The sequence below is a fragment of the Aythya ferina genome, assembly GCF_964211825.1.
Source record: "Aythya ferina genome assembly, chromosome: 12".
Lineage (NCBI taxonomy): Eukaryota > Metazoa > Chordata > Aves > Anseriformes > Anatidae > Aythya > Aythya ferina.
In genome coordinates this window covers 16,905,105-16,919,909 of record NC_140308.1, presented here as the reverse complement: position 1 = coordinate 16,919,909, position 14,805 = coordinate 16,905,105, and the positions used below count along the sequence as shown (strand labels likewise).

At 35.7% G+C, this 14,805-nt stretch overlaps 1 long non-coding RNA gene across 1 annotated transcript; it reads left to right on the top strand.

Annotated features, from left to right (window-relative positions):
* The first annotated feature begins 242 nt into the window (after positions 1-242).
* On the top strand, positions 243-13,423 carry LOC311443336. Its single transcript, XR_014697229.1, has 3 exons — positions 243-363; positions 11,513-11,583; positions 12,559-13,423. It is a non-coding gene; the product is annotated as an uncharacterized lncRNA (long non-coding RNA).
* Positions 13,424-14,805: the final 1,382 nt, after the last annotated feature.

Sequence of the window (14,805 nt, the reverse complement as noted above, 5' to 3'; positions counted from 1 at the left end):
CCTTAGGGTAGGCCCTTGTTACTTTGTGAGGGCCCTGGCTGCAGTAAAGGTTGCTGAACTTCTAAAGAAAACAGTTCTGCTTCTCCTTTGAATAGTCCTGCTACCAGAACCCTGAAGGGGATTTAGGAGGGAGCTGGTCACCCTTCTGAATTAGGAAAGTGGTTGGGGAGAAATAAAGGAGTACAACATAAACACTGGCCTACTAGCACATGCATATCTTTCAGTTTTCTCAGAAACTTAGCTCTTTTGTTTCCTGTTCTCTCTCCAGCTGCATGGTTACTGATCTGCTCAAGTGGATGAGGAGGAAATTTCATTTTTTGGCTCTAGCTTGGCATTCTACACTTGAGACTTCTGTTGTATGAGGTAAGCTTAGCTTGCCTTGCACTTGTTGCTGCCATATGGAACCTGCTGTAGCCTTTGACTTCTTTGTTCTTTCTTTCATATTCAGATTCTACTATTTCCAAAAGCTGTGCTTACTGTTGCAAAAGTAAGTCTACGGTTAGCTTCAAATCTATTTTTGTAACAGTCTCCCTGATAATCTTGCTGCATCTCCTCTTTCTAAATTGCAGGCCGAGCAGAATTGAGTAGCTCATGATGTTCTACTTTTTTTCCCCTCAAATTTTTCTCATTACTCTGATGTTTGTTACTTTTTTTTTTTTTTTTTTTAATGAATTCATTTGTGTATTTTAAACTGATGCTCAATTTACAGACCTTTTGCAATACCACCTAAAAATATGACCCTTTAACTAAGGGTCATATTTACTATAACTAAAATATGACCCCAGCTAATTAAGCACTTAAAACTGATTCCTACATCAATGGTGGTAGAAAGCATTGTACTAAACAGATTGACCTAGGCCCTGTTTATGAAACTCTGTGTTAGGCCAAGATCTACAAAGGTGCAGAGGTGACAAATTCCTGTCCAATTCAAGAAGATGTTGGTATTTACTTCCTAACGTCTGCACCTCAGAAATATTTGCACAAAGGAAATGAGGTGAAAGTTGGGGCTTCTGTGTCACTTCATGCTATCTTAGGTACAGAAATTACTCAGCAAGCATACAGAAAAAGGTAACTGACTGGAACAAGCAGCAACAGACTGCCCTGGGAACCATCCTGGAAGGTATTCAGAAAACGTGTAGATGTAGAACTTAAGGACATGGTTTAATGGTAAACTTGGCAGTGTAAGGTTAGAGGTTGGACCAGATGATCTTAGAATCTTTTCAAACATGAATATGATTCAGTGATTCCAGGTATGCAGCTCCTAAATCAGCCATATGTTGCACTGCTGAGCAGATTTTTTTTTTTTTAAATACTTGTAGAAGTTAGACTCTGAACAAATATAGAAAATGGCCATAGGATTAAGCCACATAGGATTTTTGAAGATATCCTTTGTCTCTGTAGCATCTGTTCTCATTATGAACTCATTTTCTTATCTATACTTGCATCCATTTTTTAAATCTGATTATTTGACAAATATTTCCATGGATAGCCAAAGTCTGAAAGTAATACTTTCAATATGGTTAATTCATTAAGAGAGTAAAAAAATACATTTGTACTATTTTAGTGTTTCTGCTTCCAATGTCATTTTACATTAATTTGTAAATTGTGTTAATATTTATCTATATAATCTCAGCATCTTTAACAAATTAACAGTAAGAAGTATCAGTGAAAACAAGTTATATCCACTTGAAAAAAAATAAGATGCTATTTATATCTGGTACACATTCTTCCCAGTCATGATGGGACTGATGGGAGACCATCACTTCAGGCAGATATTCCTTTCTTAGACATTTCCTTGCACTTTATTTCCAAAGCCTATTGTTAACTCTTCATAAAAGGTCTTCCCAGAGACTCTGCTATGTTGCATGGGGTCCCTAGCATTTCTCTTTATTTATGCTGAGATCATATCTACTGATTTTGTAGCTCTTCTCCTACAGGTTCTGTGCTGCAATTTCTTCCTTTTTGAAGTTTCTATTTTCATAGATGACCATTACTTTCTTATATTTAATTCCTCCTAAGTGCTGTAATTTCCCAAATGTTTTTAATTCCATAAGCTGTTTCCTGTGATCTTCTCCAGACTACTTCTCAGCATGGTTTTCAGTTTTCTCCGAGGCTATATTTTTTTTTTATCCACCTCTTCCTCCTCTCTCTTCCCTCAGTAAAACAGCACTGGCCTCCTTCAGCCATAGCTCATTTGTCTGTTTAGCATCTGTTTGTCATTCATACCCCTTGATGTTATAACACTCATCTTTTTCATATTCTCATCTATAGCCCACTGTGAATACTTGCACAATGCTTTAGAGTCATCATAGAACATTTATTTCCATTTCTCCTAATAGGATATTTGCCTCCTTATCTTCAATAGTATCCTTCTTCCTCAGGAAGTTTTAATATTGTCATCACTATTTTAAATTTACTATTTCCTGCAGCTGATCTTTAATTAGAAAGATGTAATGGGACAATGTATTTGTAAAAGCCCAACTTGTCCAGCCTACAGATATAAGAATCTACTCCTAAATGCAGAGTTTGTTAGAAGCCTACATGTAAGCCTTCCATGACTCTTATTACATATAAGAGAAACTCCTGAAAATGTCTTGGTTTGTTCAAATACTCAGAACTCATGAATGCCAAAAGTAAATGGGTATAACTTCATAGGAAAAAAATAAAATTAAAATAAAAAAGCATTAACATTGTAGAATTAACTTTGGGTAGAAAAATTGCTCAAATGGGTATGTTGTGCATGTGCTCTTCTCAGTTTTACCTCCTCTGCATCTCTATGAATCTATGAACAAATGCAGGCTAGTAGGATTTTTGCATGATATCTTATCCTGAAGCTAAATGAGTTTCATCTGTTGCACTGAAATTATTATAATTAATATTTATTTTTGACAAAACTTGAAGGCCAGAATCATGTATCAAGGCCCAGTACTGACAGACAAAATACAGCCACTTTATATATGAGTGTGTGTAAATATGTATATATATATATATAATATATATGTATATAAAAATATGTGTATATATATACATAGGAAATAAGTATAAGAAAATAAGAAAGCTTACAAACTACCCATCTGAGAGATAAGGTGAACATAAAACAGATGAGGAAAGCCCAAGGTAACAGTGAGATGATAATGGCTGGTGTAATAAGCAATGATACTGCACCTCAACTGCTTGGCTATGATTAAACTAATTTAATAACTGCTACCATGCTAAGAAAAGGAATTGATAGCACAACGGTAATTTATTGTCTTCTCTCATCTGTAATTTACTCAGCACCAAAGTATTTATTAGAAACATATTTATTGTGTGCTCAGTTTTGGACATGCCATATGTTCTTCTACTTATGATGTAATAATTTGTGTTTGGATTTTTTTTTAGTGCTGTACAAAAAGACTAAAGCTGAAACTGGAAAAAGTCACTAGATATCAGTGCTGAATGTGAGATCAATTTCATAGGAAGAAATTCATGCCTCTAATGAGAAGTTTTCTCTAATGAAATGAAGGAGATCAAAGCTGATAGAAAGCAAAGCTATGTAATGAAACAGTGATTTAAGAAGCCTGGGACATTCATTTTATTTTCATTCTAAGATAGGTTACTTGCCTTACTGTTTGGTATTGTTTATTCTGGTGTCTGTACATGGATTTGATTATATTAATTAGATTATTGGCCAAATTCTAAACTGTTGTAAATCAGAATTGCTCTTCTGACTCCAGTGAATGACAGTGACTTATACCAGCTGATGATCTAGCTCTCAATGCCTTACAAATACAGGATAAAGACTCTACAAAGCTTCTAAAAAGTTTGCTTGTTTGTGAAAATGTTCCAATTAATTGCAGTTTTGCAAATGGATAGAATTTCTTGCTGTAAATACTTTAATTAGTATTATAAAATGAATTGAAATTTAATTAAAGATGAAAAAAAGCACAGTGGAAATTTTAAAAGGATAAAACCAGCAAGAAGCACTCCCAGATTTGAATGGCATTTTAACAGTAATCTGAACCAACATCTGAAATGTGTTATATAATTTTAAACATATACTAAAAATTATTTTCTTTCAGCTTAGAGCAAGTGCAGACTCAATAGTTGTTCCAGAGTTTTTAGTTATTTTTCCCTCAACCTCTAGACGTAAACAAACAAGAATGCTAATTGAAAATGTTTCTTCAGGCAAGAATCTTGTCAAAGTAGTTAAACAGGGTTAGACTCAACCAGCAGAAGGTAGGACAACCTCTAGAGAAAGCACTCGTACTGAAAACACATTGTATTTATTCAAACAGTGATTCTCCAACAGAGAGTTTTAAATCAATGCGTTAGTAAATTACTGAAAAATATTAGTTTGGTTCTTGATAAGACAATCAAAAGTGCATTCACCTCTTTGATGTGTATAATGAACATGACACTTTTTCAAAAAACATCTATGCTCCTAAGTAGCTGGCCAGGTTTAATTGGAGATTGGTGCCTCCTGAATTCCTTAAATTCTCCTTGTTTCTCAGAATGTTGCTAGTGGCACTGTGTGTGGTTTCTCCACTACAACTGCTGTTTTGCTAGTGTTTATGAAATGTCCAGTACAAAATGGAAAAGGTAGACCCGATTTCTGAAAAGATGTCTGACTAACTTGTATGCAGGCAGGCACAGTTAACACGATAACAATTTGGTTGTTACGTTCTTTGAAGAAGAATGTGAATGCAACAGGTTTTACCTGGGTACATCTAAATAGTTGGAAAATCAAAGCATTTCTCAAGTTCTGAATCTGGCTGCACATACTTTGAGAGTTCCCACTAGAATGTGACCCAGACATATGAGCAGAGATATGTTGACAAAGACAACTGTTAGACTTCAAGCTAGAAAGCATTTATGTAAGTGAACGGTCCAAAACTACAAGTAGTGATGCTTGTAAGATCCAAGAAAGCTCCACTGAAGAAGGAACACCATATACTGCCAAAGCACTGTATATGCATGATCAAATTAACTTGCATTCTTCTGTAATTTATGCAGTTATTTTTAAGATGACAGGCTCTTTTTTTATTTATTTTTTTATTTTTTATTTATTTTTTTTTTCCAATAAGAGGGGCATAACTTCAGTCTTTGGGGAACTGATCCATTTTACACATTTCCTGATCGCTTTCCTGATCTGCCCTGGTGTTACTGGAGAACTGATTCAAACATGAAAGCTCAGTTTGCGTAGAAAAGAAAATCAATTTAATTTAACATAGATGACTGTTGCACAAGCACATGTATGCCATGTTACGCACAATTGGTGATGCTTATCGGTATCATTTAGAAGCAACCAAATAATCTCCTTCTAGTGGACCAATTTTTACATGGGTATATTTACGCAGCATTCATAATGCTCTTAGAACAGCCTGTGTTCTGTATACTGTTTCAAATAGGAGTGCTAAAATAGTGCATTTCTTCTCACTGAACAAAGATTTTATGTTTCTGGCAAAGGTTTTGGAAGATAATGTACTTTTTAGCCAAAAAAAACGTTCAGAAAATAACTATACTCCAACTTTGATGTACAAATGTAACAACAGAGTTCTTTATAAAGGGATATGATCCATCTTATTATTACACATTATATTCTTTTTTTATATAACGTCAAAGATGTTTATCTTAGTGAAAAACTTCTCCATGGATTATATTTTTCTTCTTCTCTTTCTAGATTACCCTCAAGATGAATGAACTTTATCTTTTCAGGAAGTTATTTTTTTTTTTTATTTAAAATGTGAAATCTTGCTGAGTCCTAGGGTTAAGCGCATGGTTTCAAAGCTGATACTGTATGAACATATGGCTCTCTTATTTCTAGCTATATTTAACATTCTTTTATCTTGAAACATTTTGCTCAATTTCTCAGAAATGCCTTTTGTTTAAAAAAACTTTTTGAGAATCAAATCTCCAGCAGGACTATCTCTTTCCTATATTTATATACAGGACACAATCCTGGCAACAACTTGACTCCAGCAGGTTGGAGAAATTCCACCTGGACTGTGTGTCCCACAATCAAACTGGCGCTGTATTCCACAAGATGATTCACTATCAGATGGCAATTGAGAGTATATTGCATTTCTCTTTGCATCAAAGGCAAACAGTTATGAAAAAGTTTTATCTCAGTGGGGTGGGCCTACATTAATCCACTCTAATCTTTGCCTTGCTCTCAGAGAGTTTTACATTGCAATTTTTTTGAAAGCATGCAAGGTCGGAATGGGAGTTCTACTGAATCTGGCAATAGTACGCTTCATTCTAGGCTATACAGATTTCATTAACACTTTTTTTTATTTTTATTTTTAAACTACTACTCCCAGACATATGCCTATTAAATATTTCAGTTGAGGGATCAGGACCTATAAAATACAAAATCTAAATCAATTCTTAGAAAGTATCTCAGGATTTTACAGACAATCAGATGAGAAATGCTAAAACATGGTTTTGGGAACCACACTACTTCCAACATAGAATCAGAGAATCATTCAGACTGGAAAAACAAAACAGAACAAAAACTCTAAGATCATCTAGTCCAACCTTTAACCTAGTATGGAAGTCCACCATTAAACCATGCTTCTAAGTTCTAAACCTACATATTTCTTGAAGACCTCCAGGGATCACTTGCTTAGGCAGCCTATTCCAATGACACTTCAGTAAAGAAACTTCTCCTGATCATTAGGAAGGAACTGATCCTGAATAAACACAACACATTTTAAAAGCTACAATACTGAAAGCACATACAAACTTGCCTTTAAGTATGACTACTATTTCCATCAATGAAAGTTTTCAGTTAAGCAGTCTGGATTAGATCCAGAGTGTTTACCCCCAAGAAACAAACAAACAAAACCCCGCAGTACCTCTTGTTTTAAAATATATTTAAATTATATTTAAATATTTTAAATAATAATATATTTAAATAATTTTAAATTATATTTAAAACAAGATATGTTTATATTAAATAGCATGTGTTGATATTAAATAGCAAAGTAAGTCTATTTGAGCTACTAAAATTACAAGAGAGAAATAACTCTTGAAGATACTTACACGTAGGTTGCTGTTTAAGAAGCGGAACTGAACAACATCTACTTCTTATCAACGCAGTATCCAACCTGCACAAGAAAAGAAGAGAAACATTTAAGGTTTCAATCAACAAGTAGGCTCTCAGTCTGGGCTCATCAGGTACATGGAGGCGGAAGCATTCCCCCCGATGCAGATGCCAGATGAATGTTCTTAACCACCTCCTGACAACTCTGTATCATTTTCTCAACTTTTATTATGCTTTTGTAATTTCTGCAATTACTTAGAATTATTGTAGAAGCAGTATAAATATTGTAAATGGAAATATAATAGAAATATTTTTTTTTGGAACAGATTCAAAACATGCTTCTACATAGGAGGTGATAATACCAAAAGTTGGTATTGTAACATAGGGTCAGCTCTCCAATCTAGACCAACCAGCATAATCTGGATACAAGAAACTCTTATCAGACAAATAAATAAATAAATAAAATAATGTAAAGTAACTAGGAGGATTGCACAAACTTTTCTGTTTTTAATGAAATTATATTTACTAGTGAAAGACATTTCCTTCAAATGATTTTAAACATTGCTCTGCAAAACACAGATTTGTCATGAGAAAAAGATGCCTAAAATGTATCTGTTTAAGTGTATTGCATAGTTCCTTTACTTCCTGGAATGTTCTACTGAATTTAACAGAAATAATTTGCCAGAGATGTACTACTGAACACGAGTAATTGTGATACTCTGCCTACCATATATTTGTCATCATCATGTAAAATCAGTGATCTTAGGGACAATGTATTCTACTACAGGCTTTTTACAGAATATATAAACTATGGAAAATAGCATAAAACCTTACAATAACTACAGATAAACAAGTAAGATTGACTTTTCAAAACCATTAGGTCTATTACATTTATGTACCTTAAAACTGTTTTTTTTTTTTTTAATTACAAATAAAAGCCTAATGATGAAAGCTACAATGGCATCAAAATAATGGCAATAGACTGTTGTAGCGACAGTTCAAAAGGGATATAATTTATCTGTGAGATGTACATCTGTGCTGCTAATACTTTTATTAAATAGTAAACCTGTACTTCAGAGACTTCCAGTCCTGAAAAAACAGAATTATTTAAAGTGATATTAAAAATGAGTATTGATTAAAAGAAAAAAAAATATGTATATATACAAGAAAACCTCCCAAGAACAGTAAGCATTGAGATCAGACCAAAACCTGAAATAAAGGAACGAACAGTACTGCTAACTTGAAGTACCTTGTCATAAGAGAGGAACACATACAGTAGCAAAAGTTATTTTAATTGCATACGGGGACTTTGCCTGGATTATTCCTAGGCACATGACAGACCACTACCAAGTCTCCTGTTGGGAGTAAAGGACAAAAAGGGGTTTTGCTTGGCTTCTTGCCACTTTTCTCAGCAACAAGAAACAAGTCACTAGTCACAAAACAAGAGTCCCCTGCAGCAAGCCAGCCCTCCCTGGGGAAGGCTCTGGCTGCAGTTCCAGGCAGCTCCAGCTCCCTGCTGCTGGGGGCTGCCAGCGCTTCTTTTGGCTGCTGCTAAACAGGGCTCCACGATCACCCTGCTGCTTTGGGTCAGCTTCCATTTAAAAGCTATTTCATAGCAAAGAGAGGCCCTTTAAGACTCTCATGAAATATTCTCCTGATTATGGATTAGTCCTGTTTCCTGTTTCAGAATCGTACAAGATTTCATTGCTTTTGGCAAGAGCAATACAGACAAGCCTATTGCATCACGAGAAGGCACAGAATAACCAATGGTTAACTGGCTGAACGCAGGACAAAAACCACCACTGGGGCCTAAGAGAGGTTGTTTTAAAGAACCTGGATGACTTCTACTTCCTTAAGAGCCTACAAGGCTTAGAGTTCCTATGAGAAATGAGTTGCATAGCTCTCGTAAGCACTCAACCCGCATATTTTGAACATTTGACTACTGATACTCCCCCAGATGTCAGCAAAGATTCATCATAAAATCAGGAGATCTTGTCAGTCTGGTGAAGAGGGAAAAAGAAACAATCACAAGAAACCCAGTACCCCTGTTTTAATAACAAGTGGAAGAGCAAACTATGTAAGAGACATTTTCCAGTAGGCAATTTTCTATACATTTTTATGTATCTTTAAAGATAAGGGAAGGAGTTAAACAATTCAGTGTCAGTTGTCATCATGATACTACCATGGACTTAGCCTTCCTCTACCTCTTGAATTCCTCAATTGATCAAACTATTGCTCAAAATGACACTATCAGTTTCTCCAAGATTCACACTGATGTTAAGATAATGCCTAATAAGGAGGGTTCATCGAGGCATAATTCAACATTTTGTATACTTGCATTGCAACCTGTTCTATTTTCCACTGCAAATCTGAATTTTTTCCTGTCTGCAATAGAGAGTCTTGTATCTCTGGCTTGGTACTGTATACAAATATCCTTTTTTTTTTTTTTTTTTTTTTTTTTTTTAAGTTTTCCAAGTAATTTCAGCACAGCCATATTTGCTCTTCTTATAGCACCAATCTATTGGTTGTAGATCTTTTAACATATATAGGAGGTTTTCAGCAGGTTTGAATTTAGCAATATCATCTTGACAGAAGATAAATAAATAAAACAAATGACAATTATTATACAACTTTTTGGTACATTATGAATAACACGTCAAGACCATTATAAAACTCTTAGGCTTGTAATTTACTTATTTGTATAGTTGCATAGTAATCTAGCATTGTATAGTGATCTAGCATTTTTTCTGCATTTTTATCACCACCATCCAATGAGAAAACAGTGAGAACTGAGCTGCATATTAATTCCAATGCAACTGTATCTAAAATGTTCACAAATAGCTGATTCACTCTTTTTCCAAAGAAAAGTGCCTTGAAAATGTAATACATGTTTGTGTAAGAAAAATGTTAACTGGTTAGCATGGCAAACACTATTTGATATTTGTGATCCTAACTAGATCATCATTGTGTTGGCTTCAAATAGGAAAAGCTATTACATGCAATATAATGGAGAAGAAGAGAAAGATAATGGAAAAGCTGTAGACCTGATTTGCCTGCTGTAACTAATAACATATACAGCAAGATAAGTAAATGTTAACACCTTTAAATAACCTTAAATTCAGCATCGTATTTTATGCCTTTGTTTCAACATGTCAAGAACAATTTAAATATCACTAATAAAATAAAAATAAAATGTAAGAATAAAAACAGACATCCCGGAAGCTAAGTCTTTTAAATGGAAAGAAGGATGAGGAATCAAAAAAAAAAGGCCCCTACTTGCACAAACGCTGTTACCTCTGTATGGTTAAACTGCTCTTCAGAAAGGAATAGCCCACAACTTCAGGGTAAGTGTTCTTTGAAAGTCAGTCAGTTACAGGTCATAAGCATAAGTGTTCATGTAACGTGTCCTACGTACATGTGTTTCTTTGTTTTTGTAATAATATGTCATGACTCCAAAACAACACTATGCCCAATTGTGTAATTTAAGAAAACTTAAGTATCATCATTTCTTAGGGTTATTTTTGGAGAACATCCTTAAAGTTTTGTTCTGTCAGTGTCTCTGATTTTTCCTTTAAATGGTGCCCAACCCCTGAGGCAACCTTAATAAAGTCAATGAAATTATACAGGTGGAAAGGACAAAAATGTGGTCTCTGGATTTCAAATAGGGGCAACATTGGTCACACCATTAAGCCTGACACAAGAACCTTTTAATTTAAATGTAATCTCCAAAAGACCAAATTACCAGCAACATGTTCTCATTAATTCCTGTAAGGGATGCTCAAGCTTTGACCCCTTATTGTTCTCCTTATCGAGAAGTGGCTGAGTCATAGTATTAATAAGCCATCACTCATTTAAGTGGTCATTCACTGCTGGGCGGGGAAAAGATAGGCTCATCCTTTTGAAGTGGGACTGGGCAAGCAAGGCAGCTGTAATAGGCTGTGATTATTTTCACTATGAATGCTCCCCCGGCTTTCAAAAATTAAAAGGAGCGCTCATTTTCCTGCTTGAGTATTTCTCACACTGGCAAAAAATGAACACTTTGAAATGTAAATGATTTAATCTTTGCAAACCCCTGCTTCAGAGGGAGGTACAGCTTCATTTACAAAATGAAGACATTTTAGGAAATGATTATCATTGTAAAATTGAGGCCAGCAGGGAGTCTGAGTTCAAACTCTTAGAATATCAGCAGTGTAACAAGTTTGATCTTCCTTACTGCATTGCTTGCATTTGCTTCTCTGGGTTCCAGCAGAGAGCCATTGTCAGGAAGAACTTGTTCCCACTCATTTCCCTTGGTTAAATAAAACAGTTATGCTTGTTATTTAGAGTTAGTCAGTCCAATAAAATTCAGAGCAAGTTTAAAAATAAAAAGGAAGTTCAAACTTATTTTGATTAATGTATACTCTATGCGCATATTCAACTTAGAACAGTGAAAGGTTCCCAGCACTAAAGTTTTTTTTGTTTTTTTTTTTTTTTTTAAATGCATAGTTCAGGCAATAGCATTGGGTATTGCAACTATACTGTCCTACCAATGTCCAGGAAGGAGACCACCCATAATGGTGAGAGAATATTTCATTTAAAATTTGAACATTGGGTCCTTAATCTCTCTTCTGCGACTTCCAAATAGAATGACAATTATTGTTGGTGGCAGTAAAGGGTATTATGGTGTCAGACAGGCTCATTATGAACTGATGGAGATGGTAAATTTGTGTCACAAAGACCAGATGATACCAGCTGCCATATGACCACTGACATGAACTAGAGTGACCAGTATGGACAGCTTCCCTGCACTGATGGGCATTTCTGCTGAAAACAGTGGAAATCTATCAGAAACTAGGATCAGGTCTGAGAAGTAAATAATTATAGTATATTCCTTGGAATCTAGAGACACAAGTTCATCACCTTTTAATCAGTGTTATATACTAATTTCAGTGGAGTTACTTATCAGTCTGCTATTCCTGAAGAGCCACATGTATCCCACCCTGATACACTGCAAAGTATGGCTTAAAATGAAACTACCAAAATACCAGTTTCCTTATAAAAATCCTTGCTACGCTTTTGAAGTCACACTAAAAAAAATTCTTCAGTAGCACGGATGAAAATCTACAGTAACTCCATGCAAGAAACACATCTGTGTCCCTACAGCGTGAGAGAAAGATACTTAATTAGCTGGCATTATGTATCTGTCCAGTATTTTCTAAAAGGACAGATAAGAATGAGGGGCTGCTTGCATTCAAGTAACGGAGTTCAGTTTGAATTAGATCTGAAAGCTGGGTGGCCAAACTTGCAGGATGCTTGTCCAATCCAAACTTTTAGAGGTTTATCTTTAACCGTGAACAGCAAAATATTGGTAGTAATTTTTCATGTTCCACAAAAAGATAAGAAAATGTTTCTATAAAGAACCACAGCTTTTCAAAATGTCAAAATGCAGAAAAATACATTAAAATATTTTAAGTAGGGTATAAGAGAAAGTGTAAACAACATCCACCATATAGTCGGGCTCATTGCTTACTGGTTTTTCTGGGTTTAAGCAGGTGTTTTGTTTGTGTGCACTGAAGTGTGAGGCAGCTGCTCTCTCTGAGGTATGAAGGACTCCATTATGAGCACCACTCAGCTCCCCTCCCAAGGCAATTTTACAAGCTGGGCAGTTGCTGCAGTAGAAAAAAAGCTCCAAACCCTTCCCTTTGGGCAGGACTTCTTTTTCTTAGTGGAACTGCATATACCTGGCAAGTCCTGCAGATGCAACATGAGGAAGTGGGATCAGAAACAAATGGGAGAAAAGGTCATGCGGAGGAAATGGAGGTTTTAATGCACGTGGTCAAGTGCATCACACTAACTGTGATATAAAGTTCCTACCTGGAGACTATGCAAATTCTGAAAGACACTGACCTGAAAGACAGCTCTTTAGTGGAGGATTGATCTTTTCCTGTAATTAAGACTCCTTTAGCTATTTAAGGTATCTTAGAAATTTAAGATTTTATGTTTATAACAGAAGGCAGACTGTGAGAAGCTCTAGAGCTGGACGAGCATCAAGGAAGAATAAGTGTGTTCTGAAGAGCTGATACTGTAGTGGATAACTAAAAGCTATTCCAGGCTGTGAACTCCCTGGAGCAAAGGCTACTTGTTCACTCGCACCAAAACAACAACAGTGTTCTCCTGCATGTTGGATAGTATATAAGATGCCCTTCAGCCTTTCTGCACCTCATACCCTGCAGGAGAGGGCCAGAGCACAGGAAGGAGAAGGATTGAATGCAGCAGTGAAGCTTTGCTGAGCCAGTGAGGAAATCCAGGAAATTCACAAAGATTCTGAGATCTGAACTTCTGAGCAGACTGTGACTTTAACCCCAAGAGACTTTATATTGTTGTGATTATTACTAACTCCATCTAAGCAACGCTTAATCTTGTAGGGTTTTTTTTATTATTATTATTAATTTTTTTATTTTTTTTCAGTTTAGAAAGCAAATAACGTGACATTTCTCATACTATAGAAGAGTGAAGTATGGGTCAAAAGTATGAGTAGGAACACTATGTGCACCATTAAACATGGGACGATAGGTAACAGCATTTGGATTATGCTTCTTTAGCTCCACATTTTGAGCTGCTAATGCAGTATTTTACACAACGTTTTCAGAGAAGTTGAAATCAATTTTGTATAATAACAAAAAGTCATGAAGTAGGGAGGTTAGCTACTCGCTCAGCCCTCTTTAGGAATGATGTGCTTTGTAGTACAAATACTGTGCTTTGTCATTAACTCATTATCTTCGAAGTTCCCACAAACCGCTTCCAAGTCATTTTCTTAATATTCTTTTCAGTGACAGATATTTTACACATTAAATCTATTTTTCATGTTAGCCTAATGAACAAGAAGGCTGATACAATCCACTGGGGGAACATATATTCTAGTTTTCATTCATGCTTTAGAGTATTGTCACAGTTGAGCACAAAGGAATAATCTGATTGTTTCTCATAAAGCAAGAACAAATCATGATTGAAGGATTTCTTCTATTTAAAGCTATCCTTTGCAAAGCCTATTGAACTTGTTAGAAGAGTCATCTCTGATGCGTACACTAACTACACAAAGCTGCTGCACAGTTGCCATTCAAGAGCTAATTCAGTACCAAATGGTCAATATTGCTGAGTTGCAGATTACAAATATCATGAGATATTAATTTATTTATATTTAAATCAGCCTAAAAGATTAAGTGAACTTTCAGTGACTCCATTTACAATTAAAATGGATATAGGTTTGAATTCCTGTTTTATGATTCGGTACAGCTGGGATTTGAAAAGAATCGCCGCCAGGATGATGCAAGGCATTTGCTTTTGACAAAATAATGCAAAATTTGTGTAAGCGGGTGAAAGAACATCAGATTATTTCACCTCGCAGGTCATCTGGAAAATACAATATGTATTCTGGTTATGAGAAAAGAAAGTGAAAGGCAAAAAACAGGTGCTGGGTGATTCAGCCTGTGGAGGGACGTCGGGGTCGGGGACGATGGCTGCGCAGAGGCTGCATCCCCTCTGCTATTTCTCTGTGGTCAGGCTGGAAAACTAGCAGGGGCGGCTCTCATGGGTTTGACCCCTGGGCAAAGATAACTCTTTCATACCCCCTGTTCCACTTTTCCACTTTGTATCCAAGTCCTCTGCTATAAAATGTAAAACCAGCACATAGAACATACTGCTTTGGAGGTCTGCCACTTGCATTCAGGCAACCATTTGTACTTTTGCAGGCGTAATCAATCTCCTGTTGCTATCAGCAGGGGAGTGGAGCTTTGCTGCTT